Genomic DNA, 13,765 nt, shown 5'->3' with positions numbered 1-13,765 from the left:
CACAGCAACTAGAGAATGCCCAAGTGCAGCAACGAAGACCCAGAGCAGCCAAAAATAAAATTAACTAAGTAATTAATTAAAAGATAATAAAGTCAACCCATTACAGTTGAGGAAAGTGAGACTTAGAAAAGTTGAATGCCTTACCCAATATTGCACCATCTATAACTGGTGGAATCAAGGTCTGAACCTGATAAACAAACTTCTCAAGCCTGTGCAAAATATTATAGAAGGTTGAGTGTTCCTGTCAGGGGCAATCATGTGAACGAAGATAGAGATAAATAGATAGATGATAAATTAGATAGATATAGATGAAATATAGAGTATTTTGTGAAGGATAGTAGTGAATGGTGGGCAGTGACTGGTGATGTGAGTAGCAGTAGGAAGAAATAAGTTCGAAAAAGAAGAGCTCAAATTTGAATAAGCCAAGAATGCCAGAGCAGACATGGGCTTACCCAATAATTGAAACAGTTTTATAAAATTCTCAAATGAATGCTCTTATCTCCCCAAAGGAAAAAACAAAACAGTTCAGTTCAGTCGCTCAGGTGTGTTCGAATCCTTGTAACCCTGTGAACTGCGGCATGCCAGGCCTCCCTGTCCATCACCAACTCCCGGAGTCCACCCAAACCCAAGTCCATTGAGTCAGTGATGCCATCCAACCATCTCATCCTCTGTTTTCCCCTTCTCCTCCTGCCCTCAATCTTTCCCAGCATCAGGGTCTTTTCCAATGAGTCAGCTCTTCTCATCAGGTGGCCAAAGTATTGGAGTTTCAGCTTCAACATCAGTCCTACCAATGAACATCCAGGACTGATTGATTTCCTTTAGGATGGACTGGTTAGATCTCCTTGCAGTCCAAGGGACTCTCAAGAGTCTTCTCCAATACCACAATTCAAAAGCATCAGTTCTTCGGTGCTCAGCTTTCTTTATAGTCCAACTCTCACATCCATACATGACCGGAAAAACCATAGCCTTGACTAGAAGGACCTTTGTTGACAAAGTAATGTCTCTGCTTTTTAATATGCTGTCTAGGTTGGTCATAACAACAACAACAAAAAAAGATATGGCTTCTTGACAAGGCGAAAGTTAATGGAAACTTTACGTTCACCCACTTAATTCTGTTCTATCTTTGCCCCGTATGAGAAAAACCAGGGGTGGAGGGAGAAGTGGATGGCGATAGCATAAAAAAAAAAAATCCTAGACGCCCCTCTTCAGGCCTTCTGGGGTGAAGGTGCCAGTCCTGGAATGCTACACTCCTGGCCTCCTGTGTTTATTCAGCCCTGGGGCTGAGGTTTGCCTTGGAGTTGTAACCTTTATAAGGGGTTTGCTTAATGACAGAATTATTCAGCTGCATACCTCACCCCAATTAGAAAAAGGCTGTTTGGATTCTAATTGGCCTTGACACAAGTCTGCTTAAAGAGATTCCCCAAGAATTATAGAGCTACTTTCAGAGTTTGACTTGGCTGGGAGTATGAAATGTAACACGGTTTTTTGAATTTTCTGCACTTACCATGAAATGACCAAGCCACAGGTATCAAACATGCTTTGTTTTTGTGTTATAATCACATTACAAATTGAACATTTCCACATGTGCAAGTTGGCAAATCTAAAATGAATGATTATGAAGATTGTAATTACATATATCAGGTATATATGGCCTACATATTTTCACTCACACAAAAGTGTATTTTCTTGAGTCCCTAGACATCCAGATATAGTGTGTTTATAGGATGTAAAACCATCATCCTATATATACACCAAAAATGTATATTTTTAAACAGTTATCACCAGGTCAGGTGATAAGTCGACATAATATTTGGAAGGTGCAAAACCAGGAAGGGATAGAGATTCCTAAGTTAACCATGAGGAAATGACTAACAATAATAGGTTGAAATCAAGAATATAATTTGGACTAAATATCAAGAGGAGGGGAAAAAGTCAGCTTCCTGGCTATAATAACTGTAAGGCTATGAAATAATTCCTAAGGGAAGTAGAGACCTCTTCCTTAAAGCTGGACTTTGTAAATGAGGCATGCATTCTTGGAGTCCCTTATAACAAGCCATTTTGCTTTGGGGAGAGGAAGGAGATCCCTTCTGTTTCCATTTTCTGTGACCTGATATTAAGAAAAAAATCTCAGAAATAATCATATAATAACCCATTAAATGTTCACCAAACCACCTCTGAGCAAGATCCTGCCTTTACCTCGTAGTGAACATTATGTCTCTGGTTCCTTCACAGCCAAGAAAAATCCCAAAGTCATGCAATTTGTATTATAGTAACCTGGATTTTTTTTCCCCCCGAACTTAGCTTGGTCTTGACGGCCACTTGGTAGTCTTCAATTCCTCTCTGTGCCCCTCTCACTGCTACAGGGAGATTTTCTTTTTTCCCTAAGAAAAGCAACCATATTTGTCAGGGTTCCTCTCCCCCATCTCAACCTCAACCACTTTCTTTCCATGGAGATGGGTTCTCAGTCGGCCAAGAAAATGAAAGCATAAAGACTGAGTGCTTTCAAACTCCTTCTCCCTCCACAAACTGCCCTGGATCCATAATTTTCCTCTCTTTCCAGGGAGGCTGGAGCCCTCCTTTGTCCTTGCTCTGTGTGCCATCCTGACCCCTATCATCTCCTATAAGGACTTGGCTGTCAGTCACTCACTCTTTTCAGGCTCTCAACTACTCCCCCAAGGTTAGTTTCTTCCCCCTGGCATGTAAATATGCCTTTGCTCACCGATTATTTTGGGAAGTGCTTCTCTGGTCAGCTCTCTAGAAGGCAGACCATCCTGTTGCTGGGCACACTCCTAGGGTCAAGGCATAGATATAAGGGGGATTGCTGGCAGGGAAAGAGGTGTGGATGGAATTTGGACTTGTGGGCTGGGTGGCCATACATATGTTATGGGTGCAGGGTTCCTCACTGTATGGAGGTTATGGGGTGGGAGCAAAAAAGGGCTCCTGTAGGCTGGCATTGACCTCTCCAAACTACCACAATCCAGGGCAGAACTCTGAAGAATCAAAGAGCTCAACATTCAAGCCTGGCTTTCCAGATGGTTATACAGGTACATTCGTCAAGTTAGAATGTGTAGAACATCTTCAGCAGTTCTTGCTATTGGTTCACAGCTTTTAGGCAGTAGACATACAGTATGTTTGCCTCCACTGATACTCTCTCCTGGACCCTGTTAATATGAAGAGTGTCCTGTCTTGAACTACTATAAGCTGGCTTCCTGTATTTACCATTCTCTAGCAATGCATAGGGCCTCCCTGGTGGCTCAGATGGGAAGGAAACTGGCTGTAGTGCAGGAGGCCCAGGTTCAGTCCCTGGGTCAGGAAGATCCCCTGGAGAAAGGAATGGCAACCCACGCCAGTAGTCTTGCCTGGAGAATTCTGTGGCGTGGGGACATTAACAACATGGTACGCGTCAGGCTCTCTCACCCCACGTTCTCACGCCCTCTACCCCCATGTTCTGTAAACAATGACTTTGTACAGTTATGTAACAGCTGAGCTAGCTTATGGCAGTGCTCAGGCGTGTCACAAGGTACTCACTTGGCCACAGGCTACTTTTGTTCTTTAAGTCAATGGCACCCCACTCCAGTACTCTTGCCTGGAAAATCCCATGGGCGGAGGAGCCTGGTAGGCTGCAGTCCATGGGGTCGCGAAGAGTCGGACACGACTGAGCGACTTCACTTCCACTTTTCACTTTCATGCATTGGAGAAGGAAATGGCAACCCACTCCAGTGTTCTTGCCTGGAGAATCTGAGGGACGGGGGAGCCTGGTGGTCTGCCGTCTATGGGGTCGCACAGTGTCAGACACGACTGAAGTGACTTAGCAGCACGCTCCACCTGGAAAAGCCCTGGGGGCTGCGTGCAGTTATGTTGTGTCTGCTGCTATGGCTGCTGCACCAGCCAGGAGAGAATAGAACTGTTTGCAGTTCCTACAGTTTCTCAAGTTTTCTTCCAGCCTCTTAGCTTGCGCCTTGCCTACCACGGGTTCAGTGAACAGTGTGGACAGTGTGAACAGCAACACAATGGGCATCACGAACAGGATCATCAATACACATGGACTACAGTACACTGGTTCACAAAGAGTTGGACACAACTAAGCGACTGCCACTTTCACTTCTTCAGCAACACTTACTGTTACAATTTTCAAAGATGCTTTTCCCCTTCTCTTCATGTGACATATTGGCTGATCCTTCTCCAGATGGTCCTCCCCCAGCCTCCAGAGCTGACTCCCAGTTCTCCTCCTTCCTCTCTGTCCTTTATTATTTGTCGATCATCAATCATCCAAATGGCAATATTTCCCAGAACTCTGTCCTTGAGCTTATTTCCTTCTCATTCTAAATTTTCCTCTATCATTTATAGGGTTTTTTTTTTACTTCCAAATTTGTAATTTACTTCAATGGGTCTCAGTTGAGACCCATTTTCCTATATCCAGATAATTTTTTCCATTAAGCAATACCATGTTAATGTTTCACATGCACCTAAGGCTCAAAATGGCCGAAATGAAGCTAGTTACTCACTCTCCACTCCCTTTCACGCGTGTCCTTCCTATTGCATGCTTCATTTCTACAAATGGCCCTACCTCTATCTAGTTCTGCAAACAGAAAGCTTAAACTCTTTTTTTTTGGCGGTGGGGGGCGGTGGGGGGGGAGGTTGTGCCACATGGCTTGCAGGATGTTAGTTCCCTCATCATGGATTGAACACAGGCTGGCAATTAAATCACTGAGTCCTAACCACTAGACTGCCAGGCAATTCCCTGGAACTTGTTCCTGACTATGATTTCCTTTCTGTCTCATATCTAATCCTTCACCAACTGCTATTGACACCTCTTCTTAAATCTCAATTGACTGCCAGTCCCTCCTCTTCATTCTTCCAGATAGTTCTTAAGACATGTTCAGTTTTTAATACTCATCCTCCATTTCTTCCATAAATTAATTATAACACTCCCTAGATTCAGTCTTTATCATGTTATAGGATAAGGTGCATTAGTGGTTATGAAATACTTGTAATGGATTATGACCAACTTTTTTGTTAAAAAATAGAATAGCAAATATCAGAGTTAAAAGCAAGTACTATATACTGAAACTTTTGATTCATTTATATTTATGCATATACACATTAATATTAATGTGGATTATATGTATTACTTAGTATGGATTCTGACAGCCATTCCAAGGTGTGTGTTTGGGTTTGAGGGGAAGTTTCCCTACAGTTCAAGAAGTCAACATCAATCCAAACCAGCTGGGTGTCCTACAGTTCAACTTAATTCTGACCTGGAGTTAGCGTCAAGTTTCAGTTTAAAAACTTAACCTAACAAGAGTGCTCTCCACCCCCACTTCAGATGCCAATTGCAAGTTCTGGTTGTTTACTTGGGTTTCACACCAATGGACTATAGGTTTGAGATTCCAATCACTACCTCCTCAGGCTTCATCAATTTGCTAGAACTGCGCTCAGGAGTCAGAGAAACATCTTACTTACTAGATCATTGGTTTATTATGAAAGGAAAGAACACAGGAAGAGTCAGATGGAAGAGGTGCATAGGACAAAGTATGATGAGAGGGCACTGAGTTCCTATGCCCTCTTCCAGCTAGCCGTTCTTCCCAAATCCCCATGTGTCGTGTTCACCAACTTGGAAGTTTCCAAACCATGTCCTTACAGGGTTTTATGGAAGCTTTATTCCTTAAGCATGAATGATTAAATCATTGGCCAGTACTGATTGCTTTAACGTCCAGCCCTTCTCCCATCCTCAGAAGACAGGTGTGGGACTAAAATTTCCAACCTTTAATGATGTGGTTGACTCCATTGGCAACCAGCCTCCATCCTCAGGTGCAGCCCAAACAGGTTCCTCATGAACATAACAACATACATTTATTGGCTCTCATCACTTGGGGAAACTCCAAGAATTTTGAAAGTTTTGTGTCAGAATTAGAGATGAATATCAAATATATATTTCTTATTATAAATCATAATACCACACTTGATTGCAAATTTAAAATGGTTTTACTAGGATAGCAGTTGCAAAAGTTTGAGAACTATTGAACCAATTATTCTGTTTCTAGTCTTGTCCATTGCGGTCTTTTCTCCTAGGGTGAGCTTTCTACATTCTAAATTTGTTTGTATTATGGCTGAACTCTTCCATGGTACCTCATGGTCACCTGTAGTGTAAATTCAAAGTCATAACACAGTTTTAGGGATTGAGTCATCTGGATTCTCCAGTCTCATCTGCTACTCCCTCCTCATATGTGTCCCAATCCAAACAGTCCTCTGCAGTTCCTTGAAACGCAGCTCTCTTTCTCATGATTCTGGGCTCTTACACCACTGTTTCTTTTATCCAGAATGTGTTTCCCTCTGTTGTCTGCCCCACTAAACTATTCACCATGTTTGTTTCATGCTATTGGAGTCTAAGGAATATCCTGAGACTTCCTTGGGTAGAATTCTGTGTTCGTGTCTGTGGATGGCTTCATGGTAGTCAACAAAATTTTGTATTTTTTCCTCAATTCAGGGCAGGGAGATCCACAGATACTACCATGCCCACCATACAAATTAACATTTTGATGTATTTCCTTTCAGTATATATGCTTTTACAAAATTTTTGTTACATCATACACTGTTCTGGTTTTGGCATTTTCCTTTATCATGTTATCATAAGAATTTTTCCATGTCATCTCATTGCTTTTTAAGCTTAGCATCATAAACATCTTTAAAATATATTATCAGGCTCATGATTTGAAAAATAAAGTTGCTGATGGTATGAAAGGCTGACAGGAATATGAACAGACTGGAACCAGAAAATCAGGCAGAAGTCTACTTGATCAGCCAGGCCAGAGACAAGAGATAATGTGAGCTAAAATAAAATGGAATATTGTGTATTTCTGACTTTTTTGTGACGCTATGGGCTGTAGGCTCCCAGGCTCCTCTGTCCCTAAGATTCTCCAGGCAAGAAAACTGGAGTGGATTGCCATGCCCTCCTCCAGGGGATGTTCCCAACCCAGGGGTCAAACCCATGTCTCTTACGTCTCCTGCATTGGCAGGCAGGTTCTTTACCACTAGCACCACCTGGGGAGCCACGATGGAATATTACTCAGCCACAAAAAGGAACAAAGCTAGGTCGTTTGTAGAGATGTGAATGTTTGTCATACAGGGTGAAATAGATCAGAAAGAGAAAAGCAAATATTGCATGTTAATGCATATATGTGGAATCTAGAAAAATGGTACAGAAGAACCTGTTTCCAGGGCAGGAATAGAGACACAGATGTAGAGACTAGACATGTGGACACAGTGGGGAAAGGGGAAAGTAGGATGAGCTGGGAGGTTAGGATTGACACATATATACTGCCAGGTGTACAATAGGTAGCTAGTGGGAACCTGCTATGACGCCTTGGAAGCTCAGGGTCAGTGCTCTTTGATGGAACAGATAGATGGGACGGAGGGGAGCTGAGAGGGAGGTCCAAGAAGGAAGGGATATATGCATGGCTGCTTGACTTTGTTATACAGTAAAAACTAACACAACATTGTAAAGCAATTATACTTCAATGAAAGTAAAACAAAGCAAAATATAATAATGAGAAAAAAGGAGCAAGAAGGCTTGCAACAGATATAAGAGAATTTAGTGAGGATGAGCTGACAGGCCTTGGTGAAAGAACCCATGTGGCCAGTCAGGTGGTAGCAGGTGTTTCTGTTAGGTGATGCTGTGAACCAGAACACAGAGGAAACGTCTTGGAGGGAAGTTCTGCAGAGGATAGTAATGAGTTGCCACAAATAGAACCATTAGAGGAGTGTTCAGCACACAGAAAATAGTTGAATGAGCCAGAGTTTAATAAATTATGGAAAGCAAGTTAGAGAAAATGTTTAAAATAAATATATTAAGTTAGAAATGTCAATGCTAAGAATGCTCAGAACAGATTTCAAAAGTTTAGAGATAATTTAGAGATTTTTAGGGCAAGTCTTACCTCCAGGAAAATGAGTTAATACAAAATAAAATGTAATGTATGGGTCAGCTATGAATGATATTTAGATAATCAATACAAAATATATTCATTAGTATAATTTGTAAACACAATTTTGGGTTACTTATGTAACTATGCTGGGAAGATAAGAGGAAGGAGTATGGAGAGATTATGTAATATAGTTAAATTCTTATTACCCATAGCAGGAATCTGAGGATAGTATCTAAAACTGAAATCAACGGATAAATAAAATTTATTGCATACAAATATAGTGAATTATAAATATAAGCATTTTATATATAAGCACAGAATCCAATCAATTCTTACAGTAGTATAAAAATGTTACTTATAGATGAATATTTAAATACCTAAAACACTTGAAATTACATGCCTGTGAAAGCAGGAAAAGGGAATCAGACAGTAGGCCAGAGGACTTTTAAAAATATTTATTATGAGGTATTTAATAGTGCTGACTAAGGTAAAAGCCTACATCTGCATGTAGATGTAAGTATATATATATATACATGTATATGTATATATATATATAGTCACCCTGCTTATTTAACTTATATGCAGAGCACATCATGAGAAACGCTGGGCTGGAGGAAGCACAAGCTGGAATCAAGTTTGCCAGAAGAAATGTCAATAACCTCAGATATGCAGATGACACCACCATTATGGCAAAAAGTGAAGAGGACCTAAAAAGCCTCTTGATGAAAGTGAAAAAGGAGAGTAAAAGAGTTAGCTTAAAGCTCAACATTCAGAAAACGACGATCATGGCATCTGGTCCCATCACTTCATGGGAAACAGATGGGGAAACAGTGGAAACAGTGTCAGACTTTATTTTGGGGGGGCTCTGGGATCACTGCAGATGGTGACTGCAGCCATGAAATTAAAAGGTGCTTACTCCTTGGAAGGAAAGTTATGACCAACCTAGCTAGATAGCATATTCAGAAGCAGAGACATTACTTTGCCAACAAAGGTCTGTCTAGTCAAGGCTATTGTTTTTCCAGTGGTCACGTATGGATGTGAGAGTTGGACTGTGAAGAAGGCTGAGCGCCGAAGAATTGATGCTTTTGAACTGTGGTGTTGGAGAAGACTCTTGAGAGTCCCTTGGACTGCAAGGAGACCCAACCAGTCCACTCTGAAGGAGATCAGCCTTGGGTGTTCTTTGGAAGGAATGATGCTAAGGCTGAAACTCCAGTACTTTGGCCACCTCGTGTGAAGAGTTGACTCATTAGAAAAGACTCTGATGCTGGGAGGGATTGGGGGCAGGAGGAGAAGGGGATGACAGAGGATGAGATGGCTGGATGGCATCACTGACTTGATGGACGTTAGTCTGAGTGAACTCCGGGAGATGGTGATGGACAGGGAGGCCTGGCGTGCTGCAATTCATGGGGTCGCAAAGAATTGGACACAACTGAGCAACTGAACTGAGCTGAACTGAACTGATATATATGTATTTTAATGCACAATTAGAAAGGGGCAAAGATTGTAAGTGTTACCAGAATCAATTATCATAAAATGAACACTCCCATGAAACCATCACCCAGGTTAAGAGCCAGGATATATTAGCATCCAAAAGTTCCTTTTATACTTACCACATCATTAACTCATCCTGACTACTTAAGTCACAAAATAGTACTACCTAGGTTTTTTTAACTTTAATATAAATGAAGTAACACAGTATATATTCTTTTGCCTTTAACTTCTTTTACTTGAAATTGTGTTTAGCAAAATTCATCCATGTTGCTTCATGTAGCTGCAGTCTTTCCTTTTTAATGCTATCATAAACTCAACGGACATGAGTTTGAGCAAACTCTAGGAGATAATGAAGGAGAGGGAAGCCTGGGGCCCTGCAGTCCTGGGGTCACAAGGAATTGGACATAACTTAATGACTGAACAACAAGTATTTTCAAATACAACAAGTATTTTCAAGTATATACAAATACCAGATTCATTGGTATATCTATCTATGCTACTGCTGGTGAATACTTGAATAATTTACAGTTTGGGGGCTATTATGAATGATGCTGCTGTGAACACATCTGTACATGAATTATGGTGCAGATGTGTACATATTTCTGTTGAGTAGCTGGTTCTTTGGCATTGCATATATTCAGTTTTCATTCGTATTGTTTAAACAATTTTCCAAAGTGGTTTTACCAATTTATGCTCCCACCAGCAATGTGTGAGAATTACTGTTGCTATGTCTTACCAACACTTGGTATTGTTAGTCTTTTAAATTTAGTAAGTCTACAGTGTTGGAAGGAGTGTCTCATGAAGGCTTTCTTTAGTCGGTACTCCTTGCTTTTTGATGAACTTGAATATTTAGATAACATCTTTTGTGAAGTGTCAAATTTCTTGCCTATTTTTCTACTGAGATTAATGACCTTTTTCTTATCGATTAGGAGTTCATTATGTGTTGATTAGTATGAATTCATTACATATTCAGAAGACAAAATGTCTGAACCAAGCATCCCATTTAAGAAAGAAATCTTACATCAAATTCACAAAGATATCCTTACTGTATGTTATGTCAATTTTTTCTTGTTTAGCTTTACTTTTAGATATACAATTCAGCAGACATCCCTGGTGGCTCAGTTGGTAAAGAATCTTCCTGTAACCTAGGAGACCCAGGTTTGGTCCCTGGGTTAGGAAGATCCCCTGGAGAAGGGAATGACTACCCACTCCGGTATTCTTGCTTGGAAAATCGCATAGACAGAGGAGCCTGAAGGGCTATAGTCCATGGTGTCGCAAAGAGTTGGGCACAACTGAGCACACACAATCTAGCTGGAATTAATTTTATTGTTTGTTATGGTGTGAAAGTGAAAGTCACTCAGTCGTGCCTGGCTCTTTGTGACCCCATGGACTATACAGTACATGGAATTCTCCAGGCCAGAATACTGGAGTGGGTAGCCATTCCCTTCTCCAGATCTTCCCAACCCAGGGATTGAACCCAGGTCTCCCACATTGCAGGCAGATTCTTTACCAGCTGAGCCATGAGTAAATGTTAATTCTCTCTAAATTAATTTGTGAACTCAATGGGTCCCAGTTGAAAAGAAAAAACAAGTCAATAGGACTTTTTAAAGCTATATAAATTAATTCTAAAATTCCTTTAAAAGATAAATAGCCAGTAATGGACAGCAAATTCTGCAGAAGTCAAACCATTTAATGACACTTACCCATTAGCTGTGTAGGCTGTATACTGAAAAATTCTGACATGATGGAGGGAGGAGTGTAGGCATCATTATATTTATAGTTTATGCAAAAATGGTCCTGAAAAGAAGTTACAACCTACATGATTATACAGAACAGCTTGACCCTACCATAAAACCTTCTAAAAAGTTATATTGATTAAACAGTGTGTTATTAGCTTCTCGATAAGCAAAATCTGCTCAAATAAAACCAAATTCATATAGAAGTCTAATATATGAAAAGGTGACATTTCAAATCTGTTATGAAAAAATCAATTATCATTAAATAATGTTTCAGTTCAGTTCAGTTCCATTCTGTTGCTCATGTGTGTCTGACTGTTTGTGACCCCATGGACTGCAGCACACAAGGCTTCCCTGTCCATCACCAACTCCCAGAGCTTACTCAAACTCATGTCCATTGAGTCAGTGATGCCATCCAACCATCTCATCCTCTGTTGTCCCCTTCTCCCACCTTCAATCATTCCTAGCATCAGGATCTTTTCCAGTCAGTCAGTTCTTCGCATTAGGTAGCCAAAGTATTGGGAGTTTCAGCTTCAACATCAGTCCGTCCAAGGAATATCCAGGACTGATTTCCTTTAGGATAGACTAGTTGGATCTCCTTGCAGTCCAAGGGACTGTCAAGAGTCTTCTCCAACACCAAAGTTCAAAAGCATCAATTCTTTGGCTCTCAGCTTTTTTTATACTCCAATTCTCACATCCACACATGACTACTGGAAAAACCATAGCTATGACTAGATGGACCTTTATTGGCAAAGTAATGTCTCTGCTTTTTAATATGCTGTCTAGGTTGGTCATAACTTTTCTTCCAAGGAGTAAACGTCTTTTAATTTCATGGCTGCAATCACCATCTGCAGTGATTTTGGAGCCCCCCAAAATAAAGTCTGTCACTATTTCCATTGTTTCCCCATTTATTTGCCATGAAGTGATGGGACCAGATGCCAGGATCTTAGTTTTCTGAATGTTGAGCTTTAAGCCAACTTTTTCACTCTCCTCTTTCACTTTCATCAAGAGGCTTTTTAGTTCCTCTTCACTTTCTGCCATAATGGTGGTGTCATCTGCATATCTGAGGTTATTGACATTTCTTCTGGCAATCTTGGTTCCAGCTTGTGCTTCCTCCAGCCCAGCGTTTCTCATGATGTACTCTGCATATTAGTTAAATAAGCAGGGTGACAACATACAGTCTTGACATACTCCTTTCCAAATTTGAAACCAGTTTGTTGTTACATGTCCGGTTCTAACTGTTGCTTCTTAACCTTCATACAGATTTCTCAGTAGGCCTGTTGAGTGGTCTGGTATTTCCATCTCGTTAAGAATTTTCCACAGTTTGCTGTGATCCACACAGTCAAAAGCTTTGGGATAGTCAATAAAGCAGAAGTAGATGTTTTTCTGAATCTCTCTTGCTTTTTGATGATCCAACTGATGTTGGCAATTTGATCTCTGGTTCCTCTACCTTTTCTAAATCCAGCGTGAACATCTGGAAGTTCACGGTTCATGTACTATTGAAGCCTGGCTGTCTAGGTTTGTCATAGCTTTTCTTCCAAAGGATCAAGCATCTTTTAATTTCATGGCTGCAGTCACCATCTGTAGTGATTTTGCAGCCCAAGAAAATAAAGTGTGTCCCTGTTTCCATTGTTTCCCCACCTGCTTGCCATGAAGTGATGGGACCGGAAGCCATGATCTTAGTTTTCTGAATGTTGAGTTTTAAGCCAGCTTTTTAAATGATGTTTAGGAAACTAAGTATATTCTCTACCTCATATAATACAACAAAACAAACTTTAGCTGAAACAAAATAAAATTTAAAGATAATCAGAGTGAAGAACTTCTCTCTACATAACAGTAAACCAAAAAGGAAAGAAAAGATTAATGAATTGCACTGCAAAACCAATCTCTGCAAAAGTAAAAAATTATAATTAAATATCACAAATGAAAGGTTGTTTACTTAAGAGCTCCTTGTAATACAAAACCAATAAATCTAGAGAAATGCAGGCAGAGGATAAGAACAGATAACTAAACAAATATCTTACATAAGAAATAAAAAAAACTAATGGTCTTTAAACATATGGAAAAATTCAAACAACCTCACTCATAGTGAAAGAAATACACTATGTTTTATTATTTTAGATGGGCAAAAATCAAGATATTGGATTATTTGTTACTTTGATATGCAGAAATATACACTCGCAACAGTGATGATGATGAGAATATTAATTGGTTACAACTTTTTAGGGATTAATCTAATGCCCATATTTTTTGAACTTGCAATTCTATGATTATTTACCAGGATATTCATTAAAGTGTTGTTTCCAGTAATGAAATATTGGAAATGTTCCTAAATGTTCATTGGTAGGGGATCGGGGAGTCAAATTATGGTACAGTGGAATATTATGTACTTGAAAAAGGAGAAGAGGAGAAAAGAGAAGAAGAAAAATAAGACAATTTTACTTGAATTTAGAAGCAATGATTTCTAAGAAAAATAAAGTAAAAACATCCACGTATCATTGTACCATCTGTGGGAGAAATAAAGGAATAATATGTATGTCTTCTGGAAAGATATATAAGAATCATACAACAGGATTTGCATTTGTGAAAGGGAACCAAGTTGCTGGGATACAAGGA

The sequence above is a fragment of the Ovis canadensis genome, chromosome 1 (genome assembly GCF_042477335.2).
Source record: "Ovis canadensis isolate MfBH-ARS-UI-01 breed Bighorn chromosome 1, ARS-UI_OviCan_v2, whole genome shotgun sequence".
Taxonomy (NCBI): domain Eukaryota; kingdom Metazoa; phylum Chordata; class Mammalia; order Artiodactyla; family Bovidae; genus Ovis; species Ovis canadensis.
This window is presented reverse-complemented; position numbering follows the sequence as displayed.